The sequence below is a fragment of the Elephas maximus genome, chromosome 4 (genome assembly GCF_024166365.1).
Source record: "Elephas maximus indicus isolate mEleMax1 chromosome 4, mEleMax1 primary haplotype, whole genome shotgun sequence".
In the NCBI taxonomy this organism is placed as follows: Eukaryota; Metazoa; Chordata; class Mammalia; order Proboscidea; family Elephantidae; genus Elephas; species Elephas maximus.
The window spans coordinates 80260744-80270698 of record NC_064822.1 but is presented as its reverse complement, the minus strand read 5'-3'; positions in this window follow the sequence as shown (position 1 = coordinate 80270698).

The following is a 9955-nucleotide window of genomic DNA, read 5'->3' as shown; positions in this document are numbered from 1 at the left end:
GGAACTCCAAATAAATGAAAATTACATAAAAACACAGACACCTCAGACCCTTCTGCTTCTGCTGCTGCTGCTTTTCTGCCTTCTTCCCCTCCTTCTTCTTCTCCTTTTTGGATACAGTTTCATGAGTGTCCCCTGTTTCACTCTGACCCCTTTCTAGGCACAGGTTTTGTGCAGGTGAGGAGATAGATGTTTCCAGGGCTTTCAAAATCCTCCTAAGCTCAAGTGGAAGATTTCATATCAGGGCAACCTGAAACTGATGTCTCCACTGTGAATGTTCCACCAGCCTGCAAGGAGGAAAGGTCAGCTGAGGACAGTCCCTCAGAGTTACAATTGCACCAAGACAAGAACCTCCAAAAGGACAGGACAAGACTCAGACTTGTTCTCCACTGTATCTTTGCATACCTGGTACATAGTAACCATTTAACAAATATTTGCCTTTTTTTTTTTTTTTGCCTTCCTTCTCTATATCATCTCACTTTCTCATATCCCTTTCTTTTCAGTGCCCTACAAGGCTGGCCCTTCTGGTGCATAGAAGTGTGGTTTAAAGGATACAGAGAACAAAATGTGTTCCTTCTTTGATGTTTCAAAATCTACCACTAGTAATTCATCCCTAAATGATCCTTTCTATGTCTGGTTATTAGCTTTTTTTTTTCTTGCGTCTTAATGTTGGTGCTTGCAGGATCCAGTGTGATGCCAGCATCTCAGCCCCTCTACCCATGCTGCTTGGGCTATCATGCCATTCCAGTGGCATCGAAAATTTATTATCTTGATCGTCTTCTGCCCAGACCTCTCTTCTGAGCTTCCAGAGGCTAAGAAGATTGACTTATACAGAGGGTCTTGCACGTTTGGTCTATAGGAGCAGCTGTATCTAGTATCCAGGTTTAAGTCTTCTGGGTTGTAATTCCTTTCTGTTATTCCCAAGCCACCAGTGAAATTTTAGTAAATATTGTAGCCTGGTCTCAGAACTCAATGGAAAAAATGGCTGTTGCTATTCTTGGGGTGAAGCAGGCCAGGGAAGAGCAAGCAGGAGTTGGGGCCATCAGCCTTGAAATGGAAGAAAAATGAAGCAGTGGGCTGCAGCCCGAGACAGCAAGAGAAAACCAGATTGGTATGTGGAACATTGCAAACAGTCTCCAGGAATTCCCAATAGCTGGAAAGCAGAAAAGAACTTAATAAAATACTGAATGTCTTTAGCCTAATGAGATAGAGGCTCTGATTGTTGAAGCTGAATATTAAAGGGAAAGGTGACTTCATAAATTAATGAAGGCTGCGACTTTGGACCGCAAGATACAATTCCTCACGTTTCACTCATCAGCACTATCAAGAGAGACAAGAGCTTTTTTCTGCCAAAGGCCAATCTAAGAGAAAAGAAAACTACCATAAAAGTTATGAAAAAGCATCAAATTTCTTAAGAATAACAGAGAAATAGATTTTTGATAGCAGTCTCTATCTTGGGAGCAAGACTGATTTCCTGATTGTTGTCAGCTTCTGCTGTGTGTAGTGACCTGGAGCCTGTTAATAATAGCAAAGTATATGGCGGTTAAGAATTCTGGCTCTGAAATCTTATTCCTGGATTTGAATCTTAGCATCACTACTTAGCTATGTGGCCTTAGCCAGTGCCGTCCTGTCGATTCCGACTCATAGCGACTGTATAGGACAGACTGGAACTGCCCCATAGAATTTCCAAGGAGCGCCTGGCAGATTCAAACTGCTGACCCTTTGGTTAGCAGCCGTAGCACTTAACCACTAGGCCACCAGGGTTTCCAATGTGGCCTTACCCACCCACTTCCATTGAGTCAATTCCGACTCATAGCGACCTTACAGGACAGAGTAGAACTGCCCCGTAGAGTTTCCAAGGAGCGCCTGGCAGATTCAAACTCCTGACCTTTTGGTTAGCAGCCATAGCACTTAACCACTACGCCACCAGGGTTTCCGTTAATGTTGCCTTAGCCAATTTATGAGACTCCTTTGTGCCAGTGAGGGAGAGTAACAGCACCTGGATTAAAGGATTCCAGCGAGAATTAGATGTGTTAATATTGTTAATGTGGTAAAGCACTTGGAACACAGCAATGGCTCAATACGTTCTAATATTTTTTATTAAATTCCAAACTAATAAGAGTTAAAAAAAAATTATGGTCTATTAATGTTGACTAGCAATCTAAGAGATTCAATATTTGAAACTAGAAAATATAATTTTTGAATGTAAAATAATGATTGTGAATAATAAAAAACTTACCTCTGAAAAGGACCAAGGTTTTTTTTGTTTTGTTTTTTTAAGAATCTTAATCTGCTAACAAAATTTCAACTATATACCTTTTATTTAAGTTGTGTAGACAGGGTGGGTGTAAACAGTGATTATTTCAGTGAGAAGAATTGGAGGATGGGGAAATTGAGGGCCTTTTCTATCTACTTGATACATTTCTAGACATTTTTCAATTATTTATTAAACTCATATACTATTTATAGAATACAACTATAAGTATAAACGAAAGAGAAGAATTAAAAGGAGACGCCCTGACAATTAGCCAGAAATTGGTTCATATCTTCATGTGCCTCTGACTTTAAAATGATTCTGTTGCCTCATTAGACTGTCACTCTTTTTTTTTTTTTATTAAATACTGTTAGGCAATCGTCTCAAGGTCAACATCACGAATACACTACTGATTATACTGCCCAGATGCTATTGATCCATTCAAAGCACCCAGTATGTTATGTAGCACACAACAAAACCAAATAATAATAAAACAAAACCCTATACTCTCAGGTTGATTCCAACTCATAGTGACCCTATATGACAGAGTAGAAGTGCCCCATAGAGCCTCTGGTGGATTGGAACTGCCGACCTGGTTAGCAGCCACAGCACTTAACCACTAAGCCACCACAGTTTCTTGCTGGGAGCCAGGCTGCAAGGGCGGCCCCTCTGCACCCACTGCCCCCAGCATAAACATCGAAGAATTCCTGAAAAGTCAGGAATATCTCTGTCATCTGTGTTATGTTTCTGTTTCATTTTCAGCCTGTGTATAGCAGAATGTATAAGCATAAAATTCCATTATAGATTTAGGGACCTTTGGAGGGGGGCGTCCTACTCATAATCCCCTGGTGAAATCCCGGGTAGGGACAGCCCGTGTATTACCTGGGGATCAACATGAAGTTGTCTTAGGGGGAAAAACGAATAGCTCGACTATGGAAAACAAAAACAGGATGGTGGAATCCTGGTACTTACCAAGGCCCTTTTGTGATTAAACCACCACCCACACATGATCCCATAAAAGTGGAAAAACAATATTTTGAATTTCTATTGGCAAGAAATTGGGATTATGACGCTAATTGGAGACCATATAGAGTAGAAGGAAGTTTTATTACTCCAAAACCGGCTTGGGGGTGTAGAGATTGGGCTAATTGTCCTTGGCATAATCGTGGACAATATGATGTAACCCAAAGTGGCTGAACTTCAAGAACTTGGCCACCCTGGACAAGATGGACAAAGCCTATGTGGCAATGGTTTTGCAAAAAGATTAATTGTTATAAAAACTGTGGAAGGTATTGCAAGATTAAGCATAAGTGTAAAGCAGTATGAAGTCAATTGTTACTTTGTGTAAAAATAAATCAACAAAATGTTCTCTTCAATTAAGTAGAAACTCATTGTATTTGTGTGCGTATGCAGAACTGTACTACGTGTCACTTGGAAAATTATGTCTCTGGAAAATGATGTTATCTATGATGATTATATCCTGTACTGCCCCTTTGTTGATCATGCGATGTTATGCTTATGTAAGCTTATGATATAAAAGACCATGTAAAAAATAAAGAAGAGGCTTTCTTTTTCTGCAGAATGAAAATATAAGACACACTACGTCTCATTCTTTTTCGCCAAACTCTACCCTTCCTCTGGTGACCCTGTTCTTTGCTGAGGCTGGCCCCCGGCAGTTTCTCACAGACAATGCATCGCCATTAATAATACCCTTTCCCGTGGAGTTGATTCCTACTCACAGCGACCCTACAGGACAGAGCAGAACAGCCCCACAGGGTTTCCAAGGCGGTAACCCTTACAGAAATAAAAAAACCCTTACAGAAGCAGACTGCCACATCCTTTTCCTGTCGAGCAGCTGGTGGGTTTAAAAAGCCAAGCTACTGTAGCCACTAGGGCGCCGCCAGGGCTCCTTCAGTAAACAGTTCTCTTAGATCCCACTCCTCGATGAAAAAAAAAGTAGCAGGCCTTTTTACTTAATGAGTAACATCAGGATTCTGGATTTCAGGGGTCGCTTCTGGTAGTCTTTTTTTCTAGTAGTTTGTTTTGATTTTTAGTTTTTTGTTTGTTGTGGTAGTTTTGTATTTGATTTTTGGGTTTTTTTTTTTTTTGCCTATAGTCAGAGAAAACAAAATGAGACAGGAAAAACAGGCTTTTTTGTATTTAAATGCAAACAAGAAAAGTATTCGTTATCATATTTGACTTACCAATGAATATTCGGAGTGAAGGGTAAACACAGCTGCCAGGAAGTGACTTTCAGAAACCCATTAAGCTAGACGATTTCAACCACTAGTAGTGGATGACAGGTAGGAACAAATTCCTTTGTGCTACACAAGAACACTGCGAAATGTTGTGTTTTAACTTGCCTAAAATAATGATCACCACATAATAATTAACTGAAATACACATTCCATTACCAAAACGCCTTAGACATAGTTTCTATGCAGCATATTCTACTCTAACAGTGGAAGAAATTACTTGAGTCCATTTCCACTATTTGAAAGCCTAGGTATTGCTTGATATATTTTTAAATATTTATAATGCATGTTTTGTAATCAGAAAAATAATATGTGCACATTGCAAAAATAGTTTAATATAAAGAAATGTTTTTAAAAAAACTAACATGCATATGAGTGCTGGTTACATCTGAGCAAGTGTTTATAATACTGTATCAATGTGAATGCCCTGGTTTTACAACGCACAATGGTTAAGTAAGGTGCTGTTTTTGGAGGAAGCTGGGTGAAGGGTGTACAGGAACATTCTATATAATTTTTGCAACTTCTCAACCTAAAATTATTTCAAAATACAAACCACTTATACTTTTAATACTTTGGTATTAACACAATAATGGCAGCATGATTGAAAAATGGGCAAAAACTGCATTGGTGAGGAACAGTTCTGTGATCAGTGACTTGCTTACCTGAAAACATCCATGGGTGGGGCCAGCTCAGGCTGGCCCTGATTCAGGGGCTTGAAGGACTGGACCTGGTTTCTCTCTTGTTGTGCCTCAATGTTTATTTTTCTTGGTTGGCTCCAGTTGCAGATAGATTCTCCCCTCAAGAAGAATGTGTGGTTGCTGTAGGGATCCAAACTGGGAATGAAGGAGGAAGGGAGAGGAAATTATTTTGTTATAAGCATTTTCATGCTTTACATTTTATTTACTAAAAAGAAGAAATTAATAAATTTAAATGTATGGGGTCAGAGCACAGAAAAGTTACTCATCTTCTTCGAGGTTTCTAAAGAAAAGAAGTATTTGAAGCTGTAGAAGAAAACTCTTGGTGCCAGAAAGTATAAGAGGTCATGGAATCAGAGGAGTTCAGACAATGAAGGCCTTTGCAATGCCCAGAGATCATGTGGGATGGGCACTTCTGTTCCCCGAAGCAGTACCCAAATGACTTCAAGGGCACCATGTTGAAAGTTGGGGAAAAGTTCCACTTTCTGATTGGCTCTGCTGGAGCTGACCTGCAAGAAAGTTTACTTTCAGGCAAAAACAATGAACTCTAAGCTGATGTATAATTCACTAGATGTATTTTCCTCTCTATATCACTCTAACAGGACTGAACCCTTACCAAGTCAAGCCTGACCTGAGGTGCCTTTCGAAAACTCACCCTCTTCCCCAGCGGCAGAGCAAGAAGTTATTTTTCCATGAGTGGGATATGTTTAGTTAAAGACATATCCACTGATGTTTTTCAGACATCCAGAGAAAACAGCCTCCAGGGACAAAAGGAATAAAAACTCGTGCAGACTGATTGGTTCCACCTCAAAAAATAGTTTCTGACAACAGTACTTCTAATCATCTATCATTCAGGCACACTAGGTACCCCAGATTAATTAGCATAAGCTTGTCCATAACCAACTAAACTCCACCATGGATCAGTTTAAAACTGCTGGTATAACCCTATATCACTACTTCCCTTCTAAAAAGAATAGCTAGTATATGGACAGAAATGGTACTTCATGTTACAACTATCTAATGAACAGCTAGATAATTATAATCTAATTATTTTATTTTCTAATACATTGTACCCTCAAATCTTTTCTTTCCTCACTCGTATTGTTTTCTCTTCCTGGCCTTTTTTTCTTCTTATAGAGAGAGACATGCCAAAGTCTAGTTGCTCTCCATTTATAAGCAAATACAGTATTGCTATTATAGTTTCAAATTGAGTAACATCTCACCTACCTGAAACTCACTCGGCTTCAAGAAAACTTAACTATCCAAAATATACATAAAGATTGAGAAATAATGAAGAACAAGGGAGAAATGGTACCAAAGAGGCTATGAACCAAAGTATTTCTCTCAAATTCTAACTCAGAGAGCTCATTTGTTCATATTGTGCCCCAAGTTTAACAGATATCTGCTGGGAGACATATAGTATGTTGTCAGAGATAATGTGTTACTTAGAGATATAAAGATGAATAAAATACCCTCAAGTAATTTATCATTCCGAACAGCTAATCTGGTTTCATGACTACAGAAGAACGAAAACACCAAAACAGAATTAAGAAAGAATTCCCATAGGCAGAGGTACACAAATAGCAGCCAGGTCAAAACTATTCTTTATTAATTCACAGAGCAACTTGGGGCCAGTCATTCCAACTCTGGGTTGGAATTATCTCAAATTATCTCAAAGCTTCTATTCAGTTCTAAAATTCTATGAGTAAAGTTTTAAAACAGTTGACAATCTGACGACAGGAGAAGATCTTTTTTTTTTAAAGGTACAAAATGTTCAAAAAAACCTCAGCAGTTTAGAGGCATTTACTTTTGAGACAAACTACCCTACCTTTAGCAGGCTGTATCACGGTATATAATAAGTATTTATTCACAGTGGATTTACCAGTTGACAGACTTGTAAAGCCCAGACTGAGCAAATGTATGTTATTATTTTCATTATTACTCATCCTTTTTTTATTCATTAACTTGTTTGTTATCTCTGGTTCTTCACTAGGCTATAACCTGTCTCCATAGAGTAGATTCTGACTCACAGTGACACCATGTGTTACAGAGTAGAACTTAGATCCATTTGATTTTCTTGGCTGTAATCTTTCATGGAAACAGATTGCCAGGTCTTTTTTGCATGGCACCACTGTGTGGGTTCAAACTGCCAACCTTTTGGCTAGTAGTCAAGTGCAAACCATATGCACCACTGTTATAGTTGAATAGTGTCCCCGCAAAATACTTGTCAACTTGGCTAGGCCATAATTCCCCGTATTATTTGGTTGTCCTCCATTTTGTGATCTGATGAAATTTTCCTATGAGTTGTAAAACCTAGTCTCTGCCTGTGGCTCATGAGGCAAGATTAGGTTGTGTTAAAGAGGCTTAGGGTGGGTTGTAACACCCTTACTCAGGTCAGCCCTGATGTAACGGGAGTTTCAATGGGCTGTGGCCTGCATCACCTTTTATCTTACAAGAGATGAAAGAAGAGAGAAGCAAGTAAAAAGATAGGGGTCTCCTACCACCAAGAATGAAGAACCAGGAGTGAAGTGTGTCCTGTGGACCTGGGTTCTGTGAACTGAGAAACTTTCCTAGGGGAAGATTTTATGACAAGGGTCTTCCCTGAGAACCAACGGAGAAAGTCTTCCCCTGGAGCTGGCACCCTGAATTCGGACTTCTAGCCTCCTAGACTGTGAGAGAATAAATTCCTGTTTGTTAAAGGCGCCCACTTGTAGTATTTCTGTTATAGCAGCACTAGATGACTAAGACAACCATCCAGGAACCATCCACTAAAACATACTCTCATACTCTTCCCATTAGCAGGCATTCTGTCTTGATTCCTGCAGCCACCAGCTTCTGAAACAATGTCTGTCACATAAAATTTCTCCATAAATATTCTTTGAAAGAAATATTTTCTCTTTTGACAATTTTTAACATGTGCATTTTGTTTTATAACCAAATTTCCAGCAATTATTTAGCTTTATCTCTAACTGGTTTTAGCATTCACGGTCCATATTTTTATATCCCAACTTCCACTTCCTGGGTTTTTAATTAATTTTTCAATGAGTTGGGATATATCTTCCAAATGATTCCTTCAATAATGGAATGGTGTGGAGGGTGTGGAGCAGTAGGTAAGAGTTACAGCTGCTAACCAAAAGGTCGGCAGTTGGAAACCACCAGCCACTCCTTGGAAACCCTATGGGGCAGCTCTATTCTGTCCTGTAGGGCTGCTGTGAGTTGGAATCAACTTAACCACAACAGGTTTGGTTGTTTGGGTTTTGGTTATGGAGGGTACAGTGACTGAATCATGGTCTACATAAAATTGTCTTTCTATTACCTTCATGCTTGCAAGATAACTTGCACGGGTATTGCTCAGGTATATAATTACTGAAAATATCTGAGGCTGTTACTATGTGTTCTAACAACAACATCAACAACTGTGTGTTCTCCTGGCATTTAAAGCTGTGTACAGGAGAACTCACTTTGATCAATTGTTTAGTAACTCCTTGTGGGGAGGGATGGAGATGAGGGAGAGGAAGGAAATTGAGGCATCTTATTTTTCCTGATCTCCACCATCTGCCCCAGACAAACAGTAATAGGGATGGTAAGAAGGGGAAAGTTTGGAGAGATATTTAGAAGTAAAGTCTATAGAAGCTGGTGATTGACTGTTTTAGAAAGTAAGCAAGAAAATGGTCTATAGAGGCCTCCAGAGTTCTTGCTAGAGAGCCTTCCTAATTCCCTCTTTAAGCTTGATCCAGGGTGAATGTAACACTTTTTCGATCCTCCTCTAAGCTTTTCCTTTCTCTTGTCATCATCTTTCAGTTTGTAATTGGGCTGAATCTTTAGTGTCCTTCAAGGTCCCCACTCACTGAACATTATAACCGGAGAAACTCTGGGAGAATTTGAGGCTTATCGATCCTGCTTCACACACCCCTTTGTTAGTGGCTCCTCCCTTTGAATTTTATTGTACTTGAACCAACTTATTTATTACCACTTATCACATTGTGTTGTAATTGTTTGCCTGCTTGTATGTATCTCCTGGAATGGGAGCATCTCAAGGGGCAGAGTGATATGTTCATCCTTGTACTTTTTTTTTTCATCCTTATACTTTCAATAGGAAACCCTGGTGGCATAGTGGTTAAGTGCTATGGATGCTAACCAAAGGGTCAGCAGTTCGAATCCACCAGGTGCTCCTTGGAAACTCCGTGGGGCAGTTCTACTCTGTCCTATAGGGTCGCTATGAGTTGGAACAGACTCGATGGCACTGGGTTTGGTTTTTGGTTTGGTAGTTTCAATGCTTGCTACTGAAAAGAAGCTGAAGCAGCATTTATAAAATTAATGGTCATTTACAAAAAACAAATGCTTTTTACATAAAAGGAGTTTGTAAAATTGCTGAGATTACTGTTCTTGAAAGCATTTTAATTTTAAGGAAATACAGCTGAAGCAGAATCTTCAGAATACTTCCAACTGCTTAATCATTCATTCATTCATTCATCAGCACTGTATTGAGGTACCGATCAGATCATTGTGCTGGGCTTCAAGACACAGAGATGAACATCATCCCAGCTTTGCAGTTGCCCAGGGACTAACAGAGAACCTGCATTCTGTTTAGTGGCCCCATTATCTCCTCATGAGGGCAAAAGTTGACCTTGAGACAGTGGTGCAGACCTGTAGAGGACCTTCAGAAGGCAACTAGGAGGCAATCGAAGTGTATTTACTGAGTAAACTTGTCGTTACATCAAAAGAACTTTATAACCAAGATGATAAAAATTTGG